The sequence below is a fragment of the Hypomesus nipponensis genome, chromosome 21 (genome assembly GCF_054491055.1).
Source record: "Hypomesus nipponensis isolate SF chromosome 21, ASM5449105v1, whole genome shotgun sequence".
In the NCBI taxonomy this organism is placed as follows: Eukaryota; Metazoa; Chordata; class Actinopteri; order Osmeriformes; family Osmeridae; genus Hypomesus; species Hypomesus nipponensis.
In genome coordinates this window covers 14860594-14882292 of record NC_140381.1, presented here as the reverse complement: position 1 = coordinate 14882292, position 21699 = coordinate 14860594, and the positions used below count along the sequence as shown (strand labels likewise).

General features: G+C 42.2%; 3 pseudogenes across 1 annotated transcript; 1 reads left to right on the top strand and 2 right to left on the bottom strand.

Moving 5' to 3' along the window:
- Positions 1 to 282: 282 nt before the first annotated feature.
- LOC146238128 (zinc finger BED domain-containing protein 4-like) lies at positions 283 to 3262 on the bottom strand (annotated as a pseudogene). The gene is made up of 2 exons (XR_014740500.1): positions 1782 to 3262; positions 283 to 1407 (listed from the first exon to the last, which is right to left on the bottom strand). The product of XR_014740500.1 is annotated as a zinc finger BED domain-containing protein 4-like (transcript).
- Positions 3263 to 10582: 7320 nt separating this feature from the next.
- On the bottom strand, positions 10583 to 11624 carry LOC146238127 (uncharacterized; annotated as a pseudogene).
- A 1021-nt stretch (positions 11625 to 12645) lies between these two features.
- LOC146238126 (uncharacterized) lies at positions 12646 to 16551 on the top strand (annotated as a pseudogene).
- The last annotated feature ends 5148 nt before the right edge of the window (positions 16552 to 21699 follow it).

The window sequence follows — 21699 nt, the reverse complement described above, 5'->3', positions numbered from 1 at the left end:
GTTTGCTAATGCTAGCTAGCCAGTGACGTTCCTTATTATTGCCATTCAGTCGAAAAATAAGTTCAAGTTCAGCTGTACCGCAATTTGCATCATTTTCGATGTGTCATGAAATAAAACATTTGAGTAATCATAACAACTTAAGTTTGCACTGGTGTTCTTGCAATGAATAAAGCATTACTTCCTTGTAAAACTGAAAAAAAAGAAGAATGTTCTATTTCTATTCCGTTTCGTCTAATTTTGTTCAGGTAGATTGATTGCTTAAAATGAGTGAATAATATGTGCCACAAGTGACCCAGACCTTCTAAGATTGTTGTTTGCCAGTCATCAACAGAATAGAAGACTTAAAAAACATTATTTGCAGGCAATGAGTGAGTGAATGTGACCGTGGACTGTGTGTGCACCGTTGAAAAAGGGGGCGTGGCCGTAGCGTAATTCAGCACAGACGTGACATTTTCTCAGGGATTTTCATCGTTGCGATTAGAGATGCTCCGATCAGGTTTTTTGGTGCCGACCACCGATCACTGAAATCAGTATCTGCCGATCCGATAATACCGATCACGGTATTGATTGAAGCATTATATTTATTGTGTAGCATTATTTATGAAATTAATTATTCGTAACAACATTGGTATTGTATTTTAAGTATTTAAATTACGAGACGAGAGTATCATGAATCGACAACCATCCGTTTTATTGCAGGAAACGTGCAACATTCCACTGTAGAAGCTATCTCGCTTACTATAAAAGGTGTAAATAATAATAAATCTTTAAATTTAAAAAAATATATATAAATCTTTAAAAGTCACAACAATAGAATCACACAACATTGCACTTTCTAGAGGCACTCAATAGAACTTGGAGCTTATACAGTAGCTTTAGGGGGCATACTAGAGTATTCAAACCTTCTGATTAAGCAGCATCACTGGCAGATTTGCCTTGATAAATATGAGCATTTCAGCATTTTTAGGAGACATCCTGTTCCTCTTTTCATCCAATACATGTCCTGCTGTGCTGAAAAGTCGCTCACTATCTATACTTGTGCAAGGTGTGGAGAGGAAGACTCGTGCTGCTTGTGCGAGAGCAGGAAAGCGGTCTTTATTGGCCTTGCAAAAAGCAAGTGGCTGTCCGTCACAGTTTGGGATAACTGGCTCTGAGAGGTAGAGATTGATCTGTGATGCTGCTGACCTGATGTCACCACCGCCGCCCTCATGCTGTTGCTCATCTTCAGCCAACAATTCAGCATGCATAGCATGCAAGGAGCCAGCTTGTGGTACCTTCTGTGGGGGCTCACTCACTACCGCATTCTCCTCCTCACTGGTCTCTTGCTCCGCTGCAGCAGCCAGGACTTCAGAAAGCAGCCTGCGCACCTGTGGCTTGAGTCCGACGGGGAAATATCTATCCTTATATCTTTTTTTATAAGAGAAACAAAAGGCAACATTAATTAATTAATGTATTTAATACATGTTGTAGGTCATCATGCTTAACTCTTGAATTAATTAGGCATGGGCTTGGCCCCATAGCATAGCCCCAATTTCCATTTTTATTGTATTTATTCTTTATAGTTGAGATGAACTGCTTTAAAAATTCAGGCGAGTTTGGAGAAAATGCAAACCATTCTACACTACAGAATAACACAACAGTATAACATTTTACCTTTAACTTCAGAATAGCCCCTTTTATGAATCATGTTTAGGCCATAGCTAAATCAGCATATGAATCATGTCTTTCTCTCTCACACACACCGCACGCACACACACACACACAGAATGTGAAGTTCTCACCGTGGATCAAGGAGTGTAGCGATGCAGATTCAATGTCGCTGAATCTCCTCATGACAGCTTCCAGGAACGTGTCTTTAGCTGTCTTCACACCGTGGTCCGTCTCTGTTGTTTTTTCAAGAAGTCGAGTTAAAGCTTTGAAGGATGGTATGACACCTGCAGCTGCTGCAGTTGATGAACTTATGGTTTTTGTAAGCTCGTCAAAAGGGTCAAGCACTGAAATCATATTCTACACCAATTTCCACTCATGGAAGGTCAACGTGGAAGGCAATTTGAAGTCAGCTGCATAAGCACATAGGGCACGTTTCTGTTCCAGTAAACATTTTAGCATGGCAACAGTGCTATTCCACCGGGTGGGTATGTCCTGTTGTAGCCTCTTTGAAGGCTGGTTCGGATTAATTTGTTTCTGAATACTTCACAGTCGGGAGTAAGCAAGCTGTGAATGCTTAAAATGACCGATGATGCGTCTTCCACTTCCACTTGCAATAACTTTCAATTATTGCACGCTGTGCCAAAAGTTCCTCATGCACAGCGAGCTGGAGGGTGTGTGCGCCATGCACGGTAGGCTAGGTAAATGCGCGTCCCTCATGGCCTTCTCCATGTTCCTGACGTTATCCCGCAGAATGACGTGCACCTTTTTTGCTGTCGGATTCCCCATGCTTTGAACATGTCTGTGAAAGCTGCAGCAAGAGCCTCTGCGGTGTGCGATCCGGGAAACTCTTGTGAGTGAAGCACCACTTTGGTCAGCGTTAAGTTTTTATTAATAAACTGCGCAGTTACCCAGCTAACACATGACGTTGCGGCAACGTGCTCAGTTGGTAACCCGCGACGGTACCATCTGGCAACGTCGTGGCAACGTCGTAGCAACGTTATAAAGGGAATTTTGCCAGTTGGTCCCATGGACAACGTTGCCACGACGTCGTGCCTTGGTCGGCTGGTTACGTTATTTTTAGACCTATGGGCAACGTTGCCGCGATGTCGTACCTTGGTCGGCTGGTAACGTCATTTTTAGGTCCGTGGGCAACGTCGCCGCGACGTCGTACCTTGGTCGGCTGGTTACGTAATTTTTTGGTCCCATGGACAAAGTTGCCGCGACGTCGTACCTTGGTTGGCTGGTTACGTAATTTTTTGGTCCGGTGGACAACGTTGCCGCGACGTCGTACCTTGGTCGGTTGGATACAATCATTTTGGTACCTTCGGTTATGTTGCCGTTAAGTCGCCATTTTGGTCGCAGGACAACGGATCTCGACAGTAGGAGCTAAATCTCTGAGAGCGTCATGGGCGTCCATATGGACGTCCATAGACTGACGGCGATGGCTGCTGATCTTTGCATGGATGGACGGACGGCGATGCTGTTCAGACTGCGGTCCATAGAGGGAGCATATATTTTGGACAGCGATGGATTAGCAGGGACGTCCATCGCTAGGGGGAGCATAGATCATGGACGGCGTCATGGCCGTCTATATGGACGTCCATAGACTGATGGCGATGGCTGCTGATCTTTGCACGGATGGACGGACGGCGATGCTGTTCAGAGTGCCGTCCCTGATTGGCAGGGACGTCCGTCGATAGAGGGAGCATATATTTTGGACAGCAATGGATTGAACGACGGCCATGTTTAGCAGGCTGTTGAGCTAACAGAACAGCCGAAGGCTACCATAGCATGTAGCTAGCTACATTAACTTTGGATGACTCAATCTTTTGTCAAGTTAATTTGTATGAATTGCATGTTAGTGTATTTACGCCTTTATTTTATTTTTTACATAATCAACAGTATAGTCTCATGACAATATAGACTTGAAAAACAATATGTTATGGTTTGGGTTTGCCTAGATATAGGCTACATATATTAAAATTATTTTGAGAATTGTTAATAAAGACTCATTTAAGATTTTTACATTTAGTCGGTCATGGCAAAACAGCAATGGTGTCTATAAAAGTATCATGTCACTAATTCTTCCAATTTGTAACCCTACATGACATCTGTTTTTGTATAAGTGTATTCGTTTTAAGCTTAAGATGCGTGAGTTCTAAATATTTCCGACGCTTCCACAGTGAGTTTTTTCCTAAACGGCAGCTAGGTAGCTTTAATTAGCTTCCATTACCTAGCAACCTAGCATAATACTCGTAGCAATGCTCTTACCTGCTAGTGTTACTTGTTAGCCTACTAATTGTACATTTTGAAGCCATAGGCCTACTATAGCGTTTGTCACATTGTTTGTCTATCGGAAAATAGTCAGTTGTAATGTTCAGAATCACACATGTGCGACGCTACGCTATGGGGCCCTGCTTTCGAACGATCACACATGTCCTCTTATGTTTATATCAAAATGCTAATAATATGTACTTAAACTACATTCCACTTTCATTTCTATACAGAGTATCCTACCACCATCACACGGCCTAGCACTGTGTCCCTGGGAAATGATGGTAAAGTAATGAATGACCATTTTTAACAGTGACAATAATTGTATGAACCATGGCAAACCTAAAGGCTATGTTTTGAAGCAAAAGCTTGACTGAAAACTTTTGCATCACCAGACCCCTAGGTGTCAACTCTGGTCTGGTGGAGGAGAACCCATATGGGGTCCAGGAAAACAGCTGGCAGCCAGGCAAGTGCAAATATAAGACACTCAAAGCTTCTCAATGGCATTGCCAACTCATTGTAAGGCATACTTAAGTTGTTCAGATCGTGGCAGGGGGATACATATTTGTCGAAACAGCAAATGTTGTCTTACTAATGCTTTGTATACAACCATTCAAGGTAACATGTGTTATTTACATAAATGTTACAGCTAATCTAGAAGAACCACAGTGTATGCCAATCATGTTAACTTTTGTAAACTGGTTTTACTTCTCTTTACTGACAGACACATTACAGGTTATGTTCCAGAAGATGGAGACATCGGAGGAGAACCAGCAAGAGGCTCTCCTATTCAGGCGACGACAGGGCAAACACGCTGAAGAGGTGCCAGTGATGGACCTACAGGTGGCCCAAACACACGCTGAACTCCAAGACCTTGAGGAGCGCCTTAAGGTGCTGGAGTTCCGAAAGTGTGGTAGGTGTTTTGAGATGCTGTGAACTATGGCTTACACGCAGCGTTCAACATTCAAATTGGTGCTAACAATAAGTTCATGACTTCTAATTGCAGATGCTGTGATGAAGTGGAAGACGGGACTAGGAGAGAAGGCTGTGGAGCTCCTCACAGCGTAGAAACTCAAACACGCCCCGGCAGCCCATTCAAAACAAGCCAGGTGAATGAATGATGATTGCAGCTTCCCAATCCAACCTTTCACATGGCTATGTGACCAAAAACTAGAATCCCATAATATTTTTTGATGATGTATATTATTCTAGATGTGATTTTTTAATGACTTGTATAGCCCCTTTCATACGGGCAATTATGTTGATAGGACACTAACTTATTTTGTGCTTCATTGTCAGGGCCAACAGACAGGACCTGTAGCAGGGACTGGCAGAAGATGTTCATTCACTGTTTGGCACTTTGTTTGAAATAAAATGACTGAATGTTACATGGAAATCCTGCCTTGTTTATGATTAGCTTGAGTTAGGCTACACACCACACAAACATAGTCCTCCTGAAGTTGGCTATGTAGCCTATTATACAAGAATAAGTAGCATTTGGGGCAAATGAGGTCTGCATATGAACGGCCCAAATATAAGCAATAGAATTGAGAAATATAGGTTAGTAATTAACGTCGCAGTTACGGACTGGCAACGTTGGAAAATGACGTTGCTAGGAGGTCGCGGTTACCGACTGGCAATGTCGGAAAATAACGTTGCGACAACGTCGCGGTTACGGACTGGCAACGTCAGAAAGTTAGATGTTAGGAGGTTGCGGTTACGGACTGGCAACGTCGGAAAATAACGTTGCCACGACGTTGCGGTTACGGACTGCCAACGTCACAAGATGACGTTGCGGCAACCTACTGGCGCCCCACAGATGCACGGTCGCCAAAGACGTTGCGGCAACGTATGTTGGCTCAACGAGTGACGTTGCGGCAACGTAAGGGCAACTTAACTGTGTTAGCTGGGTAGGCTCAGCATAGACAGGACAGACTCAAACTCCAAATGTCACTCGTAAAGCTAACTGCCTTGATGTTGTCCTTCATAAGGCTCTCGATGTGCGTGTAGACATTTTGGTACAATTCCGGCAGACAAACATCAGTTAGGTATTTTCGGCCCGGCAGCGTATGGGTCCAAGCAGGATACGAGGCGTTTGAACCCGGCGTCTTCTACAACAGACAGCGGTTGCTGATCAAGGCATATGAATTCCATTACCTTTGTATTTAATTCCTTTCGTCTCTTGTTGTCATTGCTGTATGGTTGCTGTCGATTCAACGTCTCTGTTACGGTCAGCTGAGTGAGTGGTGTTTGGGAAGAGGTTGCACGTTCTTTGTCTTTATCTGCGCTAGCCAACTTCATAAACTCCTCAAATTCCTTAAAGTGACAAGCCTTCAAATGCCGTATTAGGTTTGTGGTGTTGAAACTCCTTGGATGCGTTCCTCCATGGGGAACTACTTTTGAGCAGATGTTGCAAACTGCAAATTTATTATCTTTCTCCGACACCTTGTAATATTGCCAGACCGGCGAAGCCATTTTGTCTCAGTGGTTTCACCTACCCGCCACCGAAGACGGGGGCCAATGAAATCTAATAACATGGAGAGACAGCCAATCACAAGCTTTTTTTTTAAAGAATCATTTCTTACCATTGGCGTTCTCTAACGTTTTATTGAAACGTCTCTGATAGTAGATCTGTAGTTCTCGCAGATTTTATGTCATTTGATCGGCCATGTTTGATCGGCCGTTTTGACAACGCCGATCAAAGCCGATAGTGGGAATATCGGCCGATATGGATTGGCGCCGATCAGATCGAAGCATCCCTCGTTGCGATCGTTGTGTTTAGTTGAAAGAAATGTAGTTTTGCAGGGCAAAATAGCGTTTGAATGTTGCAATACCGTTTTCGTGCAAAATCGTTGTCGTGTGTCTATTTCATTTAAGAAGTGAATTGAGAACTACCTTAAGAACTAGCTGTCTTTCTTTATTTCTGGGGAAATTGTAGGGTGTGCTTGCTTGTCTTGGTTGTAGGGGTCCGTATTTAAATTACATTTTACAACTGATATTTCTGTATATTTTATATTAAAATGCATAGCCTACTTATTATTTATAAAGATTACATAGATTTAAAAGCATATTTTTTTCTGCTCATTTACAACTCAAAATACTAAGAGTGAAGAGTAGAATGAAATAGTTGTCTTCTCATTTCCCCTGCAAGAGGGAATGGTGATCAGCAACCTCATAGTTGAATCAAAACGAATACATTTGGCAGACCGGTGTAAAAATTGACCTAATCTCTATGACTTTAACGTCATTGTAAGTTTTTCCCTTCTCATGATATTTTCAGGCATTTAGCCTACTCATATTGCATTCATTCATTAATAAAGAACCCCCTTTGAAATGTATTTTAACAACGACGTTACCAGCAGTAGCTAGCTATCTCAGATGGAATCGCAATTCAAATAGTATCATCTGCTAACTGAAAATATGCCCCCAAAATGCACGTAAATAAGCTTGACATTTATTTAGGGGAAAATCACTCATTCATAAAAATGTCAGTGGTAGCAATCATTGTCAGTAACAAGGAAAAATGCGATATAGTCCTGCTGTGTGGACAAGCTGCCCCGGTAAATTGTAGGCAACAACTACTAGACTGTCTTGGTAGCGATTGCGTTGGTTGAATTCAATTTAACGTTACTTCCGTTGTACGGTCTAGGCTGAAATGAATTATTTTCATTAACAGATTGAAGTTTAGGCTGTGGTAATGGAGTTCAGGTTAGTAGTCACTAGTCAGATAGTTTCACCTTTTGAAAGGCTTTTGATTTAAGTAAGGGTAGTGCCGACCTTGTGCCGCCGTTTGACTTCCTACTAGTACTGTAAACAGCTGTGGAGATGTTTTTGTTAGCTACAGGACTAGGCTACAGCATTGCAGTGAGCTACACTTGTTTGAAACCACAGGTAATGGTAATTTCACCAACAAATCGTTTACTTGTAATCTGATGTCATAATAAATCCTACAACGAAAATGTATTTGTGAGGATTGTTTATTTTAACGATTGAAAACAGATGCATCATAGACCACTGTTGTATGTGTTACCCGGGCAACAGAGGCTAATGTCATGATGCTAATGCTTCAGTGAAATAGTAGACTACTGTTTCCGAAAGTAGATGTAACTATTTCCTTATATCAGCTTATATTGTACATTACACGTAACAATTGTGTTTCATATCACAAAGTAAAATGAGTAAATAGTTATCACCCTGGCCTCTTTGCTTGTGGTGTTTCTGCAGCTCCCTTGCAGTAAAGCAGTTAGCCTAGCTATTTCCCAGAAGTTAACGAGCTGCTAAACTAATGTTCTGCTTGAGGTGGTCACGCGATATTTCGTGACGTTAGTGACGTCAGTAGCGTCAGTGACTGTGGCTAGCAAGTTAGCCACCGTTAGCTTCACTTTTGGCACAAAAACATAAATAAAACCGAATCCGTGCAACGGAACATAAATCCCAATAGAACCAACGCAATCGTGACCAATACGAACCTTTTGACATCGACTTTGTCTATGTAGTCCAAATATTGACTGAGCCTTAGGGGCGCGAAAATAAACAATAATAAAAATAAATATATATGTGAGATAACAATGGTTTATGCTCGCCAAAGGCAAGCACACCTCAAAAATGTTAACCCAATAAAAGGGTAAAGGGCCAAGTGTGAAACAACTCTGTCTTTCTCGAGGATGTGTGTCCTTCCCAATGAATGGCCTCTCCTCACAGAACCTCTCTCTACACAGCCCATGGTCACCATGATGAATCTCATGATCTGTGAAGTGTTAAGTGGGAACAAGGTATGGCTGCCCATTGACACAGTCTTATCAGAGGAGAGGGTGGTGAGTTGGTAAGTGTGTTCAGTATGTCTGTTCTTGTTATTGCATGGTTTTCAAAGTGGAGGAGGTGGCTTCTTAAAACGAAATTGGAACGACATTGGAATCAAGAAGAAATCTTGTCTAGTGGAAAATATTACATATTACTCACTTTTGAGAACAGTAAAACCTTTAGGGGTATTTATCATTTCAGTTCACTAAATATAAGCAGGCAACACTTTATAGTAAGGTGCTTGTAATAACTGTTAGTTAATATGTAGTAAAGCCTTTCTAAGATGCTTATTACCATTAATATGTGTTTTTTGTTTTTGTTTTTTTAAGCATCATAAACACAGTAAATGTTAGATCTGAAGGCATTTATTGGCACAGAATAGCCCATGCTTTTGAGCACTGAGGAGGACAGAGAGCTGAGCATTCTGTAGGGGATTAAATATTGTCCAAATAAACAAAAACTATTCCCCTATGGTTTAAAGGAAGATGGGAAACTGAACAGTGTATTAGCATCAAACCAAATAATGCCAATACCAATAGAATTCCAGTTATTTGACTCTATGAGTTAAATCAGAGCAAGAATGGTCAAAGTAAGGTTAAAATTAAATACGCATTTATAACATTGCAAATGAATGAAATCAATTACAAGGAAAACATGTTACAAAATGAAGGCTTTAAATCTTACCTACTCTACCATGATCATTGTAAATCTGAGAGAAGAAAGAGGTGAACAAGGAGTATGACAGTTGGACAAAGGAGAACCGAGGAGAAGGTCTCAGGAGATGAAGAATCCAAAGAACAATGCATTACAATTCCCTTTATACATAAGAACAACCAATCAAACCACATATTGAATGGGGTGTGAGAGCCATCAAGTTGAGACTGTCCAGAAACTTCAGACTTTAGCATATGAGAGGTGGGGGCAGGTTTGACACCCAGCCTTACAATTCTCAAATTCAGTGCAACCTCCCAGCACTTGAGGTCCCCTAAGTAGTAGAGTTGCTGTAGTTCACACACATGTGGGTAGGATGCAGAAGATGAACACACAAGCAACTCAATGCATGTTTTGGCTGGATCCTTGTGTCATGGAGAACACACATGTGCACTGGGGTGTGTTAAGGAGATAGTGTAGTGTTTAATTTGTTGTCATTAATGCCAATGTTAAGTCAAGTTGCAAGTAGTCATTATGACTGTAGGTAGTGTAGATGGCACTGCTTCAACAAGTACAAAATATAGGGTTAGCACAGCCTCATTTTAGTTGTCACTTTGGAAACCTTTTTGTTCCCTTCGAGATGTATCCTTAATCACATAGGAATGACACTGTTCTTTTAGATGTTAGACTTGCAGTGGTATTGATGAAATTCAGAGGGGAGTATGTGCACTGTCTTTATTTCATACAGTGCATCCAGAAAGAATTCACAGCACTACATTTTATCCACATTTTGTTATGTTACCAAAATGTATTCCTTTTTCTCCCTCAAAATTTTACACACAATACCCCATGATGACAATGTTAAAAAAGGTTGTTTAATATTTTGTATATATTTGCAAAAATTAAGAACAAAACATAAAATGTACATAAATATTCACAACTTTTGCTCAATACTTTGTTGAAGCACATTTTGCAGCAATTACAGCCTCAATTCTTTGTGAGTATGATGCTACCAACTTGGCACACCTTTTTTGGGGTAGTTTCTCCCATTCTTCTTTGCAAAATGGGGAGCGTTGGTGCACAACATTTTCAGATCTCTCCAGAGATGTTCAATTGGGTTCAAGTCTGGGCTCAGGTTCAAGGCTGGGCCACTCAAGGACATTCACAGAGTTGTTCCGAAGCCTCCTTTGTTATCTTGGCTGTGTGCTTAGGGTTGTTGTCCTTTAGAAAGATTAACCTTCCTGTACTTCCTGAACTGTAGCAGGTTTTCATCAAGGATGTCTCTGTACATTACTGCATTAATCTTTTCCTCAATCCTTACTGTCTCCCAGTTCCTGCCACTGTAAAAAAAACCCACAGCATGATGTTGCCACCATCAAGCTTCACTGTAGGGATGGTATTGGCCAGTTGATGAGCGGTGCCTGGTTTCCTCCAGACATGATACTTGTCATTCAGGCCAAATAGTTCTGGGCCAAATAAATCTTTGTTTCCTCAGACTAGATAATTCCAGGTGGGCTGTCATGTGCCTATTACTGAGAAGTGACTTCCGTCTGGCCACTCTACCATCATGGCCTGATTGGTGGAGTGCTGCAGGGATGGTTGTCCTTCTGCAAGGTTCTCCTTAATTCACAGAGCAACATTAGAGCTCGGTCAACTCCCTGAAAACGTAATTTTTGTATTAATTTACACATGGGATTCACTTTTTTTTAGACAATGTGCGTGGTTGCCTGTCGTAGCATAGGACATTTATATTTTATTTATATTTTTATATCAATATATTGGGGGGGGGGACATTTTGACTAGATATGAATATTTGGGGAGATGTGTCCCCCCCCACAGATATTTTGATTAAGGCCCTGCTTCTTCCCCAATCACTCAGTTTGGCCTGGCGGACAACTCTAGAAAGAGTCCTGGTGGTTCCAAACTTCTTCCATTTTTGGATAATGGAGGCCATTGTGCTCATTGGGACCTTGAATGCTGCAGAAATTTTTCTGTACCCTTCCCCAGATCTGTGCCTCAATGTGCCTGTTTCGGAGGTCTACAGACAATTCCTTGGACTTCAAGGCTTGGTTTGTGCTCTGACATGCACTGTTAACTGTGTGACCTTATATAAACAGGTGTGTGCCTTTCCAAATCATGTCCAGAAAACTGAATTTACCAGAGGTGAATTCTCTCCAATCAATTAGTTGGAACATCTCAAGGATGACCAGTGGAAACAAGATGCACCTAAGCTCAATTTTGACTGTCATGTCAAAGGCTGTAAATACTTATGTACATGTGATTTTGGGGGGTTTTCATTTACATTTATGAATTTAGCAGACAATTTTATCCAAAGCGACCTCCAAGAGAGAGCTTTACAAAAGAGCATAGGTCACTGATCATAACAACGAGGTAGTCCCAAACATTGCACCAGCCAAAACATGAAGCATACATTGTGAAAAACTAAACAAGTGCCAAAGGGAAGACCCATAAAAGCATGCAGTTATACAAGTTGCAAATTAAAACACCAAAAAGTGCAAGAGTGTACCTGTAGAAACAATCAACAGTAAAATATTTCACAGAGAGTACAAGAGTTAACTGTGTTATAACTAACCTACAAGAGCAACAAGTCTCCAAAGCCTTTTCTTGAAGGTGGGGAGACAGTCAGTGTCCCTGACGGAGGTGGGGAGCTGGTTCCACCATAGGGGGGCCAGGCTGGAGAAGACATTGTGTTTGGACCGAGCGGTCTTGAGCGGTGGGACCACCAGGCGGTTGTCTGAAGAAGACCGTAGGTGACGGGTGGGGGTGTAAGGCTGCAGGAAAGACTTGATGTAGTCGGGTGCAGTCCCGTTTACTGCTCGGAAGGTCAGTACCAGGGTCTTGAATCTGATACGGGCCGTAATGAGAAGCCAGTGGAGGGAGATGAGGAGCGAGGTGACATGGCAGTGTCTGGGTAGGTTGAAGATCAGGCGTGCTGCTGCGTTCTGAATCCTCTGAAGAGTGCGGGTTGTGCATGCTGGGAGACCGGTGAGCAGCGAGTTGCAGTAGTCCAACTTTGAGAGGACAAGTGCTTGGACTAGCAGCTGGGTGGAGTGCTCAGACAGGTATCTTCTGATCTTCTGGATGTTGTAGAGGGTGAATCTACACGACCGGGAGACTGCAGCAATGTGGGCCGTGAAGGAGAGCTCGTCATCCATGGTAACCCCAAGGTTCCTGGCAGAGGATGAAGGGGTCACCGTCACAGATCCCAGGGTGATTGACAGATCGTGGGAGATTGAGGGTTTAGCCGGGATGATGAGAAGTTCTGTTTTGGTGAGGTTCAGCTGGAGGTGGTGCTCGGTAATCCAGGCGGAGATGTCTGTGAGGCAGGCCTCAATCCTATCTGAAATCCCTGGATCAGTCGGGGGGAACGACAGGTACAGCTGCGTGTCGTCAGCGTAGCAGTGGTAGGAGAAGCCATGGGAGGTGATGATTGGTCCAAGTGAGGTGGTGTACAGAGAGAAGAGGAGGGGTCCAAGGACGGAGCCCTGTGGGACACCGGTGGAGAGCTGGTGGGGGTCTGACAGTTTGCCTCCCCAGGAGACCTGGTAGGATCTTCCCGAGAGGTAGGATGAGATCCACTGGAATGCAGTGCCAGTGATGCCCATCTCAGAAAGTCTGTAGAGCAGGATCTGGTGGTTAACCGTGTCAAACGCTGCAGAAAGGTCCAGCAGAATGATGACGGATGACCTTGAAGCCGCTCTGGCAGACTGGAGGGCGGTGGTTACTGAAAGCAGGGCAGTCTCTGTGGAGTGGGCGGTCTTGAAGCCCGATTGGTTGGGGTCAAGCAGGTTGTTCTGAGAGAGAAAGTTAGACAGTTGGTTAGATACAGCACGTTCAATTGTTTTAGAAAAGAAGGGTAGCAGTGATACCGGTCTGTAGTTCTGGAGGACGGCAGGGTTAAGGGAGGGTTTTTTGAGTAGAGGGGTAACTCTGGCCTGTTTGAAGGCAGAGGGGAAGGTGCCAGAGGTAAGAGAGGAGTTTAGGACATGGAGTGGAAAAGTTATGATAGAGGGGGAGATGGTTTGAAAGAGAGGGGAGGGGACAGGATCAAGGGGTAGCAACGTCAAATTAGGTAGCGACCGTGTGGGTTGTTCTAAGTAGACCAAAATGTCATCGGCAAACAATGCCAGCTTTTGTTCCTCTCCAAAACCTGACATCCCTTTAATATTAGTATTTTGGCGGATCCATTGACTTAGAGGCTCAATAAAGATGGCAAACAAGAGGGGGGAAATGGCACATCCCTGCCTGCATCCTCGCTGAAGTGAGAACGAGTCAGTGAGGTCTCCACTCACTTTTACTGTAGCTGTTGGGTTGTTATACAATGTTTGAATTATTTCTATGAACTTTTCATGAAACCCAAATGCAGATAGTACTCTATATAGGAATTTCCAGCTGACTGTATCAAAAGGTTTTTGGGCATCTAGGCTTATCAGGGCTGATTCTGTGTTATTTTCTGTGATGTGTCGTATTATATGTAGTGTTCTTCTAATGTTGTCCTGTGTTTGTCTCTGTTTTATAAAGCCAGTCTGGTCCAGATGGATAATATCTGGCAAACATTTTTCCAGCCTCTTTGATAGTATAGATGTAAATATTCGATAACCCACGTTCAATACACTTATAGGTCTTAAATTATCACATTCCTGTCTGTTTTGCCTTCCTTAGGAATGAGGGAAATCACCGCCTCTCTCCATGAAGGGGGCATTTCATGTTTTGTAAGTATCCAGTTATAGGTCTTCAACAGTAAGGGCACTAATGTATGCCTCAGAGCCTTATACCATTCACAGGTAAAACCATCTGAGCCATGAGAGCTACCTGTCTTAAGTCTTGTAATAGCTAAGTTAACTTGTTCTGCAGTCACCTGAGATCTAAGAATATCATTCTGAGCATCAGTGATTGTTGGCAATTGTATTGATTGTAAAAAAGTATCTGTTTTTGTATCAGTGTCTAACTGTTCTTGAGAGTATAGTTTTTGGTAGAATGACAGCAGGCATTCTTTAATTTTTTTCCTGCTGACATTCAATCCCCTTAGTCTCAGGGTTGTTTATTTTATAGACTGTACTGTCTGTCTGTTTTTTCCTTAGAGATACATAGAGTACTTTATACTTATTAGGGAGTTTGTGGCAGAGATTACCTTAGTTAAAGTCGCAGAGTATGATAACAAGGGAATCCGGGTTTGCTCGCTCCACACTCAGAATCTGGTCGGCGAGCATGCGTTGGGCCTCTTTAACCTGTGGACCCGGCGCCATGTAAACTCCGACCAAAATGAGCGACACAAATTCTCGTGGTGAGTAAAAAGGTTTACAGATTATAAAAAATGATTCCAGATCCGGGGAACAATGTGGCAGAATCACTGTCACATCTACACACCAGCCACTGTTGATGTAGAAACAAATACCACTGCCTTTGGTTTTGCCAGAGAGCGCAGTGTCCCGATTAGCTCTCATGAGTTGAAGGCCTGCCAGATGTAAGGCGGTGTCCGGGACCAAATCACACAGCCATGTCTCCGTGAAGCACAAAACCGAAGATGAAAGAAAATCTCTCGCTTTCCCCTTCTACGGCGTTTCACTGCATGAGCAAAGCCTAGCTGGCTAGAATTCCCACTAAATCTGCCGCTGGAAGCAGAAAATAAGTCCACAGGAGTTTGGTCCTTATGCTGAGAAATACTCTAGTTAGAGAACCCCGGAAATCTTGGCTGAACACTGAATTAACAGACAAAACGAGACAAAACAGAGCGCACCTAACAACCGCGGCAGCCCTTACCGGCGCCATCTCACACAGGTGACTTTTCTGTGAAAAAGATGGAAAGATGGAAAAAAAGAGCTAGTCTCAGTGACTAACAAAGTGTTTTTGTGCTTAACTGCAAATACATATATATGTTATTTATTAACCCGTTAATTAGTAGCGTCACGTATATGTGATCGTTCGAAAGCGGGCCCCACAGAGTACCGTCACACATGTGATTCTGAACATTCCAACCGACTACTTTCCGATAGACAAAAACAATATGACAAACGCTATAGTATGGCTTCAAAATTTACAATTAGGAGGCTAAGAAGTAACACTAGCAGGTAGCAGCATTGCTACGAGTATTTTGCTAGGTTGCTAGGTAACGGAAGCTAATTAAAGCTAGCTAGCTTTTGTTTTGAAAAAATAACTCACTCTGGTGGCAGCGTCGGTAATATTTAGAACTCACTCCTCTAAAGGTTAATAATAGGAGTTAACTGCTAATAAATGCATAATAAAGTAGATATAAATCACTAAAAGTAAAGTTTTAACAATAATTTCATAGGTAAGTTATTTGAAATAAATGTATCATGCTATTATTTACAATAACAAGAAACTTGAACAAAGGCAATTTTACTTTAACAAAGGCAATCTTACCCAAGATCTTCCCAAATACAGACAATTCATCAAATGCCATATCAGAGAAGGGGACACTCTGGATCACTGCTACTGGTCCACCTGATTTCTGCATGCAGGCAGAAATTAAAGCTCTGTAGACCTGCTGTGAGGACAACTAAGTAGTGGTTCAGTGAGGCTATGGATGATCTGCGGGTATGCTTGGACTCTACTGACCGGGATATGTTCAAGACTGCCAATAGTCTGAAGGAACTCACAGAGACTGTGACGTTGTACATCAGCTTCTGTGAGGACTGCTGTATTCCAACACGCACCAGGGCGAATTTCAACAACAACAAGCCCTGGTTCTCTGCAAAGCTCAGAAGGTTAAGGTTGGAGAAGGAGGAAGCGTTTAAGAGTGGGGATAGAGACAGATTCAAGGAGTCAAAAAACAGGTTTAGCAAGGCGGTGAGAGAGGCTAAACAACTGTACTCAGAGAGACTAAAACGCCAGTTCTCTGCTAATGCTTCTGTCTGGAGAGGGCTCAGGCAGATTACCAACTACAAGCCCAGAGCCCCCCACTCCACTAATAACTCCCACTTGGCCAACAACCTGAACGAGTTCTGTTGCAGATTTGAAAGACAATTTGACTGTTCTGAACTGCACCTTCCCACCCAAGTGGCCTTCCCCCAACCACAGAAACAACTCTCTCCATTCAGGAGAGAAAAGTCAACAGACTCTTCAGAAGGCAGAACCCCCACAAAGCAGCTGGGCCGGACTCTCTGTCTCTTCAGCCACCCTAAAGCACTGCGCTGACCAGCTGTCTCCCAACATCTTTGACACCTCTCTGGAGACATGCCATGTACCAGCCTGTCTCAAGTCCACCACCATCATCCCTGTGCCCAAAAAGACAACGCCAACAGGACTTAATGACTACAGACCGGTCGCCAGAGATGGGCAAAAATACATCAAAATTTATTTTGATACAAAATACCCCCTTAATGAATGTATTAAAATAAACTACAAAATACTGGTGCCAGAAAATGTAACAAAATACAGTACATGTATTTTGTATTTAAAATATAGGAAGTATAATTCTGGATTTTCCGTTTTCTCACAATTTGGCATAGCAGAGCATTCAGGTTTGCGCTATGTAATGTACACAAAGCTCTGGTGAACCTCACAGTCAAAGAATGTCAGTGTAACTAAGCCAAGTTATTAAAAGACAACAACTTGATTGATTATGTTACATAATCAATACATATACATCATTTATGTTTGTATTTGTTTTTATTAATGGGACTTAACAGCCCATAAACTTACAAACAATATATTTCAATATCACTTCAATATATTTATTCATTCAATATTGTCTCAAAATGATTTGATGTTAGTGTGTGCTTATAATAAAAGTTGTTGAAAATTCTCTCTCTCTCTCTTGGCATGGGTGGGAGAGGCGTGGCGGAGTCACACACACACACACACACACCCACACTGAGGCATCAGAAGATGAGTAGGCACTCACTCACTCACCCACACACACACCTAAATCAATATAAGCTGAAAAGGGGTATCTGAAGCATTAGATCGTTCAACTTTCTTTACGAAAAATACTACTTTCGTAAAATACGGTAAAATAGCTAAACATGCAAAAAAGAAAAAAATCACAGACTGTGAGATTGAGGTTCTGACAACAGAGGTGGAGGCGAGAAAATGTGGTATGTTTGGCGGCCTGTCATCTATTAGCGACAAAAGAAAGTCGGCGGAGTGGAAAACTGTCACTATTTGCGCCCTTTCTTGTTTTTAACCTGTAGCACTTTGATATTTAGCTCAATGTAAAGTGCATTACAAATCAAATCATTATTATTATTATTATAGGTCCATAAATGCTGTGGGTTGGGAGAACCGGACCATGGCAGAAATTAACAAGAAATGGTCTGATGTAAAACCTTAAATTAAGAAATGAGTGGTGGCGCATTTTAACAGCATGGCAGCTATAGGGTTAGAGTGACATGCATTTCCTGAGTGATTTTGTCATTCGTTTGAAACGCTCAAGTTTAACAGAAGTTATTAAGCGGTGGTGGATTACACAGAAGGCTATATAGCATTTCCCGTTTTGGGTTTTCGCATTTTGATGTGATCATCCACATTAATGATCAAACTGTTATTTTTTGTGTTTTTTTAATAGTCAACGTCATAAACATAGTAGTGGAAACTTTATTTTGTAATGTTTGGTGAGTTTTGGCACTTTTCAGTTCGAATTTGCCATGTTACAGTCAGACAAGACTTTGCGGACCGTCCGCACATTCTCACGTCAAGTAAATCTTTATATATCACAGAGTGTGAGTGAAAACCACGTACACAAGCTTTTAGTGCATACGCAACATTTATACATGAGGCCCCAGGTGTTTTTGAGACTCAGATGAAGACGGACAGCCAATGAAGAATCCTTGCAAGCAGACGTAGATGTATAAATCCTCAAATGATGTTGAGTTTCTCCATAATTCTGTTATTTCTACATTGGTGGACTTCATTCTCAGCCACTGTGAATTTATGTTGTCTTGATCTCTCCATAATTATTTTCACATAACCCCCTCAAATTATTTGTATTTGTCAGGAACGATAGATGGAATTCCAGATCATTAGATTCTACCCGGGTGCACCTGTGGATCCAAAATCTGTATGAACAGAATGTTTACAGAGAATATGTGACTTTTGGATTTATACCGACTATGTTTTTGAAAATAAAAAGTAACACCTTTGCAAAACAAAAGATTTTAACTTTGCAAAAAACACTTTCACAAACAGAACCTACATACCAAAAACGGACTCCCAAACTAGTACAAAATAAGTACAGAATAATTACTCTTCTCTAACAATTCTCTAACAAACAAAGCTCTCCTTCACGGCCCACATCGCCGCAGTCTCCCGGTCTTGTAGATTCACCCTCTACAACATCCGAAAGATCAGGAGATACCTGTCTGAGCACTCCACCCAGCTGCTAGTCCAAGCACTGGTCCTCTCCAAGTTGGACTACTGCAACTCGCTGCTCGCTGGTCTCCCAGCATGTGCAACCCGCCCTCTTCAGAGGATTCAGAATGCAGCGGCCCGCCTGGTCTACAATCTACCCAGACGCTCCCATGTTACCCCGCTCCTCATCTCCCTCCACTGGCTACCCATCAACGCCCGTATCAGATTCAAGACCCTGGTACTGACCTTCCGAGCAGTGAACGGGACTGCACCCATCTACATCAAGTCTCTCCTGCAACCTTACACCCCCACCCGTCACCTACGGTCTTCTTCAGACAACCGCCTGGTGGTCCCACCGCTCAAGACTGCCCGGTCCCAACACAAGCTCTTCTCCTGCCTGGCGCCCCAATGGTGGAACCAGCTCCCCACCTCCATCAGGGACACTGACTGTCTCCCCACCTTCAAGAAAAGGCTCAAGACGCACTTGTTCCGGGAGTACAACGGCACTTAGGAATGCTTGGCTGGACTTGTTAGTTTCCTCCAGGATCACTATGACTCTTATTGAGTGACTTGTTGCTATTGTAGGTTAGATATAACGAAGTTAAGTCTTGTACTTGCTGTGTAATATTTTTACTGTTGATTGTTCTTTTACAGGTACAGTCCTGCACTTTTGTGGTTCATGTTGTTTTAATTTGTAACTTGTATAACTACATGCTCTTATGGGTCTTCCCTTTTGGCACTTGTTTAGCTTTTTCACAATGTATGCTTCATGTTTTGGCTGCTTGCAATGTTTGGGACTATCTCGTTGTTATGATCAGTGACCTATGCTCTTTTGCTCTCTCTTGGAAGTCGCTTTGGATAAAAGCGTCTGCTAAATGAATAAATGTAAATGTAACAATTCATAATGATTATATTAAAATTGATAGTCACCATCTTAGTTGCACTACTTGGTGAACAAATATGAGTCAGTAGTGTTCCCTTTTGTGCCAGTGGCATCTGGCACTGCACAGCTCCTTTTATGATCGTGCTCAGCACAGCTCAACTTGGTATACAAGTAGCCCACTGTGGCCCACAGTATTGGTGTAATTCACACCACCCTGCTGACAGTGTTGTGCACGTTCATACCTCTCATGAACTCGTTCAAAGTTCAGTTCATACAAATATGAATTGTTCACGTTCATAGTTCACCATTTAAATTCCGAACGCATTCATAGTTCAGTTCATTTCATAGTTTTAATGCGGAAATTGAAAATGAAAGACTTAACTTGTTTTTTAACACTTAGATAGGGTGATAGGAGGATGTCCTCTTTTCAAGACCTAAACAATTGTGTTTCTCTTGGTCTTTCACCATAGACATATATACATGTCTTTCACAAACTAATTATTACGCCCTTACAAGTTTTGAAAAGTGTATCTCCCTTACGTTCCACCCTCTTGCGCAAACTCTTAACTTGAGTCATTGGTCGACCGCCTTCTCATTGTTGCCTGCAGATGCACGATCATTATGAGCCTTTGGTGGCTACGATACTTTGGCATTTCCAATCTGGCAACACTGGGGCCCGTTTGTCGTAAGGGTTGAAGCTAAGTTAATCAATTGTCCCTTTAGCCCGTTACCATTAGCTAGCTAGCGAGCTAACTGAGAACCTCAAATATCGGTTCGTCAACGGCTGATCCGCATCCAAATCATGTGGCTAAACTCATCAGGACAAGTGCACAAGCATGTCCTACTTCAAAAGGCAGGAAAGGTCGATCACCAAAACCGTGATTTTCTAACGGTATGATTGCAAAAAAGACGACAGAGAGAGCGGTGATATTCGCCATCCGAGCAAACTATTATAATGAGTCTCTACGAAGACAATAAGCATATTATTATGGCTAAGTCAAACACCGCCACCGCTGCCAGAGCAAGACAGGCAGCTTGGCAAAAAATTGCCGATAAGCTATGCGTATTTTGGTAAAATGTAGGCTATAGGCTCATCTTAAGTGCCTTATTACCCCAATCAATCAGATCACATTTCTTTATATGTGCCTGCTGGCAGTAGCCTAGGCTTAATGGAAATTAATCATCGAATGAGATCTTGCGAGCAAAAATAATGATATCAACTCTTTCAGAATAAGTATAAAAACAAGAACAAGGAGTATCTAATTGATACAAATTCATAGACACTTATGAGGATATATGTAGGCCTACTTAAAGCGTTTATATCATGTACTATTTAGTATGTGTAGCCTAGGTCTATGTGTAAATCAATCTTTGATTTCATTAAACATAACCAGGGAATATGATGAATTGATTCATCAGCTGGTTAAGCGCAAATAGCCTACACTTTTCTTACAGCAGCGCATGCTGCGGCTTTGCCAATGTTTTCTGTAGGCTATTAAATGTAGGCTACTTGACGCAAAAAACCTCAAGGCTATGCAGAGAGTCTGAAGCACAGTAAAAGTTCCAATTAGCTTTATTGTCAATTTCTTCACGTCAAGACATAAAGGAATCGATATGACGTTTCTCACTCTCCCACAGTGAAACATAAAAAGCACAGGCACAACAGACAAGACATTTCTTAAAACATAGCGTTACATATTTAGATACAGCAGCATAAGCTCATAAAGCATAAAGCTTGCTGCGGCGTGTGATATTTGCAATGTACGGCCCGAGGAGGTCTTGCAAATAAATGAGTCCTTGTTGGCTGAATCGATATCACTCAAACAAGAACTCATCCGTGTGAAATAAAGGATCTTGGCGATCACAAAGAACTTTATTGGTATGGAAAGCTTATCGAACTAGAATATATCTCCTTGGTCAGCTGGGTATCTCAAAAAGGAAGCTGCCAATTATTTTCTGGGGGTGTGGCAAGCTTATCCAGCTACACTTACATTAGCCTACTCTGGAGCAGGTTAGCGCTAATTGATATGTTACTATAGTGATTTATTGAAAGTTGCTTCCACGAACTAAAAAGAGGGGCGTTTTTTAACTTAGCCTGAAAATTAGCTCGC